Genomic DNA, 11,220 nt, shown 5'->3' with positions numbered 1-11,220 from the left:
GATGAACCTGTAAGAACATTCCTGGTGTATCTCTTGTGGAGATGCAGGAGGAAATTGGTGTGGTTCTTTCTCTGGCTTTCGTTTGCTAGCTTCCTTGTAATCAGGATGACTTAATGATAGGAGTTCAGAGAAACTGATGTGTTTCTAGAATCTTTCATCAAATTAAGGAAGGTTTGATTGCTAATATTTCAAATGTGACTTTTTTATCCTCATTTGTAAATGGGAGTGTTCAGAAATCTGTTTAGTAAGTCTTCTTTACTCCTTTCATCATATTTTAATTTCTAGTAACAAAAATGACATATTTTCCCTTCATAATCGGGTTCCTTTTTATTAGCAATGGCATCTGCTTTTCCTTAATGTTCTCACAGAAAACACCCTGGGAAGCCTTGCCATTTGGACAATACCTCGTTGATTGCCTGCATTTCTTTGATGCTTCTGTAGTCCATTTATTTTGGTTTAATTTCTGTAATTTATTTTTACATGAGTACATGTGAAGTAGTTGTTTGTATGCATTTCATGCATTATTGAAAAGAATATGTGCCTCCCCAAACATGGAGTCTTGTAGCCCAGATCTTACCTGAATTAGGATGAGAGAATGGTGGGTTCAGGTGGGGCTATGGGCTGTGCCCCTACTTGTAGCCTATCCACGTATCACACCTGACTCCCACTTTCCCTTGCTTTTCACTCATGGTAGTTGTCAGGCAAATTTTTCGCCTACAAGGGACTATGCATCTTCTACCAAGACTCTGTGGGTGTGGTTGGAATTCCTGAGATAGTTGTACTTTTAAATGGCTTTCCAGCATCCAGCTACGATTGGTACAAGATTTGGAAAGGTCTGACCCTGAGGTTTCATGAGTGATTGCCCTTGATTTCTTGGGCTTTGGCTTCAGTGACAAACTGAGACCAGATTGCTATTCCATATTTGAGCAGACCAGCATTGTGGAGGTGCTTTTGGGGTATCTGGGGCTTCAGAATTGCAAGACCAACTTTTTGTCTCATGATTATGGAGCTTCGTTGCTCAGGAGCCGCTCTTATATATTCTAGTAGAATGGATCTGGTCAGCTTACCATAAAGAGTCTCTGTCTGTCAAATGGATTTCCTGAGACTCACTATCCTCTCTTTCTCCAAAATTTCTCAAAGATGGAGGCATCCTGTCACCCATCCTCACAAAATTGAACTTCTTTGGATTCCCCCAAGGTCTCATCTCAGTCTTTAGCTGTACACCTGACCCTCTGAGAATGAGCTGTGGGACATGTAGTCAGGGATATGCAACAATGATGGGATAACTTCGTTATCAACAGTCTCTAACAATATATCAACCAGAGGAAGACGTTTAGAAGATGCTGGGTGGGAGCTCTTGCTTCCATAACTATTCCCATTCTTTTATCTATGGGCCATTGGATCCTGTGAATCCGTATCCAGAGTTTTTGAAGCTGTACAGGAAAACACTGCCATAGTCCACAGTGTCGATTCTGGATGACCACATTAGCCACTATCCACAGCTAGAGGAAAATGTGGGGTTCTTGAAAGCATATATGGTCTTCATCAGCAACTTTTGAGCTGGAAAGAGTAGCTCCCCTGTATTACCTCCCCCTACTCCCTTATCTGTTTTATATTCCACTTAGGAAGCAACGCCCAGAAGAGGTCCTGGCCATGAAAGTCCACCTGACTCACGTTGGTGATTAGCATATGGTACAAAGCCCGCAGAAGCTCTGGCTAGGGGTGATCTAACGGTCTACCTCGCATTCTTCTAACGACTGAACAAGTGTATGGACTTGCCTTTGTTTTTGTGCTATTAGGAAATTCTGATGAGCACTACTACTTACTGATGCAGAAAGACAGAGAGACATTCTTAAAAGTCTTTTTAACACTTCTATGGACTTTTCTGAAATATTTAGAAATATAATTTCAGGCCCATCCTCAATTGGAATCATATAGTAAAGAATGTAGAGAGGGTACCTCCTTACTTTTCCTTGAATGGCTTTTTTTTTGCCACAATAGTTGTTACTTTAATAAAAACTGGCTCACCCTCAGTTGATGAATAGGAAAAGAAGTCAGGATAACGTAAAGGTCACTCTGATACACACACCATTTTTCCCGTGGGGGACAGCCAGAGCAATGGGTGCAGAATTAGGGTCTTTAGCAGCAAGGGAAATGCCCTAGGTTTAGGGGCTGCACTAGCTATAAGGGCATTTGTGGACATATTTTAAGAATTTTTAAAACTTGCACCTGTAGTCAGGGCTCATCCATAAAACTGTGCAGTAGGCATGGAACCTCCCCCATCAACCAATGACAGCAGCTGCTGTTCTGAGCTCCAGGGCCCATGAAATTAGGTGGTCTGGCAGAACACACACTCTCAGTTCTGTGTGGCTGAGGGTCTGCCTTGGCAGCCTCCAGCCACACTCAGAGGTCTGCCTGAGCTGCACAAGTCCTTGAATGGCTTTAAGGTCACATGCTTTTTTAAGTTCTCTTAGCAACACAGCTTCAAGTCACAGTGAGTCTCCTTGTCATAACTTTGGATTTCATTTCATCAGCTACTTTTATTTATAGACATTTTGTTAAAGTAGGTTTTGGTTTGAATAATGCAGTATTATAAATATACTTAAGATTATGATTTACTGCACATATTATATATATTTTATAAGGATACTAAACCAGCATATACTCTGGCAGAATAGTGAACTTTCCTTTGTTTTCCTTTTCCTATAGATACATGCTGAATTTCTAGTTCTCAAGAACCATGGAAAGGAAACACATTGTGGGATTTCAATCTTTGAAATTTATTACAATTTGCATTAAACCCTCTTATTTCATCATGTATGTTAAGTATTCCACTTGAACTTTTAAAATAAGTTCTAAATAACCCTTGATGTGATTGTAGAAACCTGTAAAGGATGTCACTCTGAGGCAAACAATGAGATAAAAGCTAAGTAAACTAAATAAATCCAATTTTTCCTTTAGCTCATTAGAAGAGAGATAAAGCCAGAGGGATCTGGGGGGAAAAAAGCTTGCTGCATAAACTCTCAAGAAAAACTGTCATAAAATCAAGTGCAAGTAAATCCTTGTGTGTGGTACCCAGAAGTTGCCAAATACACTGGAAGAAAATGTTGGAAGCCAAAGCCTCACATAGTGCCATTTGGTTCTTCAGAGAAAGATCTGTGGACCTTTAGAAAAATAAAACTCCATTTTACCAAGTCACTTAATTTGTATCATGTTAATTATTGTTGCTTCAAAATGCCCATGTTTGTCAAATGACTTACAGATGTTTTTCAAGGTTCATGTATATTGTTCTAATATGTATCATATTATGTAAAAAGTCATTTTTTAATTTAAAATTTTAATGTATTTCATTCTTTTTTAAATTTTAATTCCAGTAAAATTAATATACAGTGTTATATTGGTTTCAGACATACAATATAGTTATTCAACAATTCTATACATTACTCAGTGTATATCACAAGTGCACTAATTAATCCCACTTAACTATTTCCACATCTCCCCACCCACCTCCCCTCTGGTAACTGTCAGTTTGCTTTCAGTAGTTAAGAGTCTGTTTCTTGGCTTGTTTCTCTCTCTCTTTTTCTTTGTTCCTTTGCTTTGTTTCTTAAATTCCACATATAAGTGGAATCATATGGCATCTGTCTGTCCTTGACTGATTGACTTATTTAGCTTAGAATTATGCACTCTAGTTCCATCTATTTCATTGCAAATGATAAGATTTCATTATTTTTATGGCTGAATAATATTCCAGTGTGTGTGTGTGTGTGTGTGTGTGTGTGTGTGTAGGCACCATATCTTTATTCATCAATCGATGGACACTTGGGCTGCTTCCATGTCTTGGCTATTGTAAATAATGTTGTTATAAACATAGGGGTGCATGTATCCCTTTGAATTAGTGTTTTTATATTCTTTGGAAAGTACCCAGTAGTGTGATTACTGGAAAACAAGTAGTTCTATTTTCTACCTTTTAAGGAACCTCCATACTATCTTTCACAGTGGTTGTACCAATTCACATTCCCAACAGCAGTGCAGGAGGGTTCTCTTTTCTCCACATCCTTGCCAACAGTTGTTTCTTCTGTTTCTTAGTTTAACCATTCAGACAAGTGTCAGTTGATACCTCATCATAGATTTTATTTGCATTTTCTTGATGATGAATGATGTTGAGCATCTTTTCATGTGTCTGCTGGCCATCTGTAGGTCTTTGGAGAACTGTCTGTTCATGTCTTCTGCTTATTTTTTAATTGGATTTTTTATGGTTTTTTATCTTAAGTTGTATAAGTTTTTTTTAACTATTTTGGATACAAACCCTCTGTCAAGTATGGCATTTGCAAATATCTTCTCCCATTCACTAGATTGCCTTTTCATTTTGTTGATCATTTCATTAACTCTCCAGAAGCTTTTTATTTTGACATGGTCCCAATAGTTTGTTGTATTGCCTCAGGAGACATGTAGAGAAAAATGTTGCTATGGCTGATGTCAGAGAAATTACTGCCTGTTCAAATGTCTAGGATTTTTCCTTCAAATCTCACTTTTAGGTCTTTAATCCATTTTCCATTTCTTTTTGTATATGGTGTAAGAAAATGGTCCAGTTTCTTTCTTTTTGCATATAGCAGACCAGTTTTCCCAGCACCTTTTGTTGAAGAGACTGTTTTTTTTTCCCATTGGACATTCTCCTTTGTAGAAGATTAGTTGACCATAAAACTGTAGGGTTATTTCTGGGTTTTCTGTCCTGTTCCATTGATCTATGTATCTATTTTGTGCCAGTATCACACTCTTTTGCTTACTACGGCCTTGTAATATAACTTGAAGTCTGGAATTGTGTTATCTTTAGCTTTGCTTTTCTATTTCAGAATAGCTTTGGCTACTCAAGGTCTTTTGTGGATCTATATGAATTTTAGGATTTTCTGTCCCAGTTCTATGAAAAATGCAGTTGATATTTTGATAGGGATTGCGCTAAATGTGTAGATCGCTTTGGGTAGTATAGACATATTAGCAGCATTTCTTTTTTTTTTTCCCTAAAATTTCTTTTATTAAAGAAATTCAAATCAATTAATTAAAATAATAATGTGAAAGGAAATCAAAACAGTCCAGGAAATACACCCATTTTTCTCTGTACGCCATTGTGCCTGCAACTTAGAACCATAATTCTGGCAAGAACTATATTAACTATTGAGAAGAAAAGTCTAGAATATATCATTATATAAATAAAAGTTGGGTCATCTTGGTTTTTAAGCCCACTTGCCATTTTTAAAACCATCCAGTTAATTTCAAACTGTGTGGTGGAATTTCATATCAGTTAATGACAAGAATAACATTAATTAATGACATAATATTACTTTTTCGGAACTATTTACTTGAACTTACTTTACCATCTTCTATGTTTCCTCTGACAGATATTTTGTACGTTTAATTTTGCTTTTTCTAATGTTTTGGTCTAAATTTCGTGGAATAATTTCTTAAGAAAATGGTAAGTAATATTAACAAAGCTGTCTTCAGGAATATTTGTAGCAATTTGTTTTAAGATTTTATTTATTCATTTGAGAGAGAATGAGAGAGCACAAGCAGGGGGAGCTGCAGAGGAAGAGGGAGTAGCAGGCTCCCCGCTGAGCAGGGAGCCTGATGCGGGGCTTGATGCCAGGACCCTGGGGTCATGACCTGAGCCGAAGGCAGACGCCCAACTGACTGAGCCACAGCAGCATTTCTTATTCCATCCCATAAACATGGAATGTCTTTCCATTTGTTTGTGTCATCTTCAATTTCTTTCATCATTGGTTTGTAGTTTTCGGAGTACAGGTCTTTGACCTCGTTTGGTTAGGTTTATTCCTAGGCATCATTATTTTTGGCACAACTGTAAATAGGATTTTTCCCCCTTAACTTCTCCTTCTGCTGCTTCATTATTAGTGTATAGAAATGCAACAGGTTTTTGCACATTGATTTTGTATCCTGCAACTTAACTAAATTCATTGATCATTTCTGGTAGTTTTTTGGTGGCGTCGTTAGGGTTTTCTATATAGGGTATCACATCATCTGCAAATAGTGAAAGTTTTCCTTGTACCTTACCAGCTTGGCTGCCTTTTATTTCTTTTTGTTTTCTGATGACTGCGGCTAGGACTTCCAGTACTACGTTGAATGAGAGTGGTGAGGACGGGCATCCTTGTCTTCGTCCTTGTCTTAAAGGAAAAGCTCTCAGTTGTTCACCCTTGAGAATGATTTTAGCTGTGGGTTTTTCATATATGGCCTTTATTATGTTGAGTTATGTACCCTGTAGACCCACTCTGTGGAACGAATATATTTTGTCAAATGGTTGAGATGATTATATGGTTTTTATCCTTCCTCTTAAAAATTGGAACACCACCTTGATTGATTTGCAAATATTGTACCCCCTTTGCTTCGTCCCATTTTATCGTGGAATACATCCCACTTTATCATGGTGAATAATCCTTTCAGTGTACTGTTGAATTGGTTTGCTAATATTTTATTGAGGATTTTTGCATCTATGTTCATTGGAGATATTGGCCTACAGTTGTGGGTTTTTCTGTTATTGTTCAACTGTAGTGTTTTTGTCTGGTTTTGGTTATCAGGGTAATGCTTGCCTCATAAAATGAATTTGGAAGTTTGCCTTTCTCTTCTATTTTTGTTGGAATAGCTTGAGAAGAATAAGTATTAACTCTTTTTTAAAATGTTTGGTAGAATTTTCCTGTGAAGCTATCTGGTCCTGGACTTTCATGTTGAGAATGTTGTCATTACTGATTCAGTGTTGTTCCTAGTGATCAGTCTGTTTAAATGTCCTACTTCTTCCTTATTCAATATTGGGAGATTGCATGTTTCTAGGAATTCATCCATTTCTTCTAAGTTGTCCAATTTCTTGCCGTGTAGGTTTTCATACTATTCTCTTACAATTCTTTGCATCTCTGTGGCGTTGGTAGTTATTTTTCATCCTTCATTTTTTATTTTATTTGAGTCTTCTCTCTTCTTTTCGTGATGCATCTGGCTAAAGGTTTGCCAATTTCGATTATCTTTTTGAAGAACAAGGTCTTGGTTTCGTTGATCTTTTTTATTGATTTTTTAGTCTCCGTTTCAGTTAGGTCCATTCTAATCTTTATTATTGCCTCACTTCTACTAGCTTGGGCCTTTGTCTGTTCTTCTTTTGCTAGTTCCTTTAGGCATAGGGCTAGGTTGTTTATTTGAGATTTTTCTTGTTTCTTGAAGTAGGCAAGTAGGCCCATATTGCTATGAACTTCCCTCTTAGAACTGCTGTTGCTGTGTTGTCCAAATTTTGGATCATTGTGTTTTCATTTTCATTTGTCTCCACATATTTTTAAATTTTCTCTTTGACTTCTTTGTTGACACATGGGCTGTTTAGTAACATGTTGTTTAGCCTCCAGGGGTTTGTGCTTTTCCCAGTTTTTTTCTTGTAACTGATTTCTAGTTTCATAGTGTTATAGCTGGAAAAGACGGTTGATGATTTCAGCTTTCTAAAATTTATTGAAACTTGTTTTGTGACCTCACGTGTGATTTATCCTAGTGAATGATTTGTGTCCACTTGAAAGTAATGTGTATTCTGCCGTTTGGGGATGGAATGTTATGTATAGATCACCTGATCTAATGTGTCCTTCAAAGCCACTGTTTCCTTGTTGATTTTTTTGTCTGATGATCTATCTGTTGATGGAAGTGCAATGTGAAAGTCCCTTACTATTATTTTATTACTGTCATTTTCTCCCTTTATGTCCCTTTATTACTTGTTGCCTTTTTAATTATAATGTGTCTTGGTGAGGACCTCCTTGGGTTCATATTGTTAGGGCTCTCTGTGATTCCCGTACCTAGATGTATTTTTCATTTCCCAGATTAGGGAAGCTTTTGGCTGTTATTTCTTCAAATAACATTTCCCCCCTCCTTGCCCTCTTCCCCTTCTGGGATCTTTAAGATACAGATGTCTTTGTCCTTAATTAAGTTTGTAGAACTCCCTTAAGTTATTCTCATTTTTATTTTTCTTTGTTCTTTTTGCTGTTTGTCTTGGTTGCTCTTCATTACCCTGTCTTGCAGAGCATTGATCCAATCTTCTGCATCCTCTAATCTGCTGTTGATTTCCTCTAGTGTATTTTTCATTTCAGTTATTAAATTCTTCAGCTCTGACTGGTTCTTTTTTTATATTTTCTGTCTCTTTTCTGGAGTTCTCACTGAGTTCGTCCACTCTTTTCTCCTGTACAATGAGTATCTTTATGACCACTACTTTGAAGTCTATCAGGCGTATTGCTTATCTCTGTTTTACTTAGCTCCTTTACTGTCACTTTGTCTTGTTCTTTCATTTGGGACATATTCCTATGTCTCTTTATGTTGTCTAACTCTCTGTGATTGTTTCTGTGTATTAGGTAGACCGTCTACATCTTCTGGTCTCAAAAGTAGTGGCCTCATGTGGAAGAGGTCCTGTTCTGCTCTATAGCACAACCTCCCCAAACATCAGAACTAGGAACTCCAGGGGTGTCCCCTGTGTGGGCTGCATGTACCCTCCTGTTGTGCTTGAGCTGTGATTGCCTTCATTCCAGCTGGCTGCAGTGAGTCGCTTTGCCTCCTGTGGGTGCACTGGGCAGGGTTTTCTCCCTGTGCTGTTGAGAGGTCTGGCTGCAAAACTATGAGTGCACTGGAGTGTGGGGCATTCTCACACCCTCCCCTGGGCAGGAATCACCTTAGTGTGGCACTGGTCCTGGCTGGGGCTGCCTGCCACATATGGCGGGGGCAGGAACCACTTTGGAGGGACGCCTGATGAGGAGGGTGGGCTGGGTGGGACGTGTCCACAGGGGAATGTTGGAGCAGGGCACGCCATGCTAGCAAGGTAGATGGAGAGTGTTAGAACTGGCTCCTGCAAGTGTCTGGCTATCTAGGTTGAGGGACGGGAAGAAAAAATGGCACCCACCAGCACTTTTGTTCTTGGGGAAATCGCTTGCGGATCCCTGCCCCTCTGGCACGTGTTCTAAGATTTGTCAATAAATCTTCACTACGTATTCTGGGCACTTTTCAAACTACTGCTTCTGTGCTGTGTCTTGAGCTGAGTTATTTAGTATGCTAGCTCTTTAAGGGTGGGGTCTCAGTTGCCTGTCACCCTTTGACTCTCTCCAAGTTAAGACCCACTGAATTTTAAAGCTTTTGGAGTTAACTCTCGGTGGTTTTCAACGCCAGACATAATGGGGACTTGTCTTCCTAGTGAGGATCCCGAGTGCCAGAAGTGCTTGATGTGGGGGTCTGGTCCCCTCACTTTTTTGCACTTGTAATGTCCCTCCCGTTGGTGGTTAGTCACACCAAGGGCTTGGTTTCCAACCGCATCTCCACCCCTCCTACCTTTCATAATGTGGTATTTCTTCTGTGACTAGCTGTGGAAGATCTTTTCTACCAGTCTTCAGGTCATTTAACAGAGTTCCTTACGTAGAGGTACTTGTTGTCTCAGTGTGTCCATGGGATCCGATGAACTCAAGATCCTCCTGCTCCACCATCTTAGACCACAGTCCCTAGACTCATTTTTATGCAGTGGATCAGGGATTAACAGACTGTGCATAAGCGCTTTCCCCAACAATTATATTGACTGATTTTCACATTTTAACTGATGTCTTATCCTTGGGATAAGCTCCACATAGTCGTGGTAAAGAATTTTTTTTTTATGTTGCAGGATTAGTAGTGCTAATATTTCGTTGATGATTTTTGTACCTATATTTGTAAGGAACTTTGATCTGTGAGTGGTTTTTTTCTCATTTTTTTTAAGATTTTATTTATCCGAGAGAGAGAGAGAGAGAGAGAGAGAGCGCGCACGAGCAAGGGGAGGGGCAGAGGGAGAGGGAGAAGCAGACTCCCCGCTGAGCAGAGAGTCTGATGTGGGGCTCGATCTCAGGACCCTGAGATCATGACCTGAGCCGAAGGCAGATGCTTAACCCACTGAGCCACCCAGGAGCCCCTTTTTTCCTTCTTCTTGTTATCATGTTGTGTCTATGAGTGCCAGGGCATTACTGGACTAATTGTATGAGCTGGGAAGTGTTTCTTCCTCATCGATTTTTTGGAAGAGTTTTTTAAAGATTGATGTTAAATCTCCTTTAACTGTGGAGAAGACCTCTTAACCATAGGAAATAAACTGAGGGTTGCTGGGGGGGGAGGGGGTGAGCAGAATGGCATTACACTGTGGACATTAAGGAGGACATGTGATGTAATGAGCACTGGGTGTTACATACAACTGATGAATCACTGAACTCTACCTCTGAAACTAATAATACACTATATGTTAATTAATTGAATTTATATTGTAAAAAATGTAGAATAGACCAGTGAAGCCATCTGGCCCTGGGCTTTTGTGTGTGTGTGTTGGGGGGGGGGGTGTTTCATTAGAAAGTCAACCTCTTGTTATAAGTCAATTCGGACTTCCTATTTCTTTTTGAGTCAGTCTCATTGCTTTGTGTCTTTCCAGTAATATGTACATTTCATCTAGATTATCTAATTTGTTGGCATATGCTTTTTCGTAGTATTACCTTATAATCGCTTTTAATTTTGTAGCATTGGTAGTATTAAAAAAATAAAATTCAACTGAGTAAATTTTAGAGAGCTTATTGGCATTATTCAATGGTTCATGAATTAGGCAGCATTCAACCTAGCAGAGAGGAAGGAGCTCCAAGGAACTGTACAAAGTGAAAGAGTTTTACAGGCAGAAGGGAGCAGAAACAAGGAAGTTAGACTAGGAAAAAGTGGATTGGTTGTGGCAAGGTCACTTTCTTTCAGGGGATAGCAGGCAGATTACCTAACTAGTGCTGATTAAGTGTTTCCTATATTCACTGGTTTAAGTTTCCATTTCTGAGAGAGCTGAAACCGTAATTAAGTCTCGGTTTGATGACGTGGGGCTTAGCATAAATGACTTGCTTTGGGTCTGTTGTCATCTTTAACAATTGTGATATCCCTTCTTCCTCCAATTTTTCCTTGGTCAATCTAGCTAAAGGTCTGTAACATTGTTTAATTTGTTTATTAAAAAAAACTTGGTCATTGATGCCCGCTATTCTTTTTCTGTGCTCTATTTTACTTACTACTACTCTTACTTTTATTTGTACCCCGTAAGTTTTGATGTCTTGTAGTTTCCGTTTCATTCATATGAGAGTATTTTCTGATATCTAATGTGATTTTTCCCTTCAATTCATAAGTTATTTAGGATTCTGTTGTTAATTTTTGTGAATTCCCCATGACTTATTATTACTG

General features: G+C 38.8%; 1 pseudogene; it reads left to right on the top strand.

The window, feature by feature from the left end:
* The first annotated feature begins 587 nt into the window (after positions 1 to 587).
* LOC130544257 (mesoderm-specific transcript homolog protein-like) lies at positions 588 to 1,559 on the top strand (annotated as a pseudogene).
* The last annotated feature ends 9,661 nt before the right edge of the window (positions 1,560 to 11,220 follow it).

The sequence above is a fragment of the Ursus arctos genome, chromosome X (assembly GCF_023065955.2).
Source record: "Ursus arctos isolate Adak ecotype North America chromosome X, UrsArc2.0, whole genome shotgun sequence".
NCBI classification, from domain to species: domain Eukaryota; kingdom Metazoa; phylum Chordata; class Mammalia; order Carnivora; family Ursidae; genus Ursus; species Ursus arctos.
This window is presented reverse-complemented; position numbering and strand designations above follow the sequence as displayed.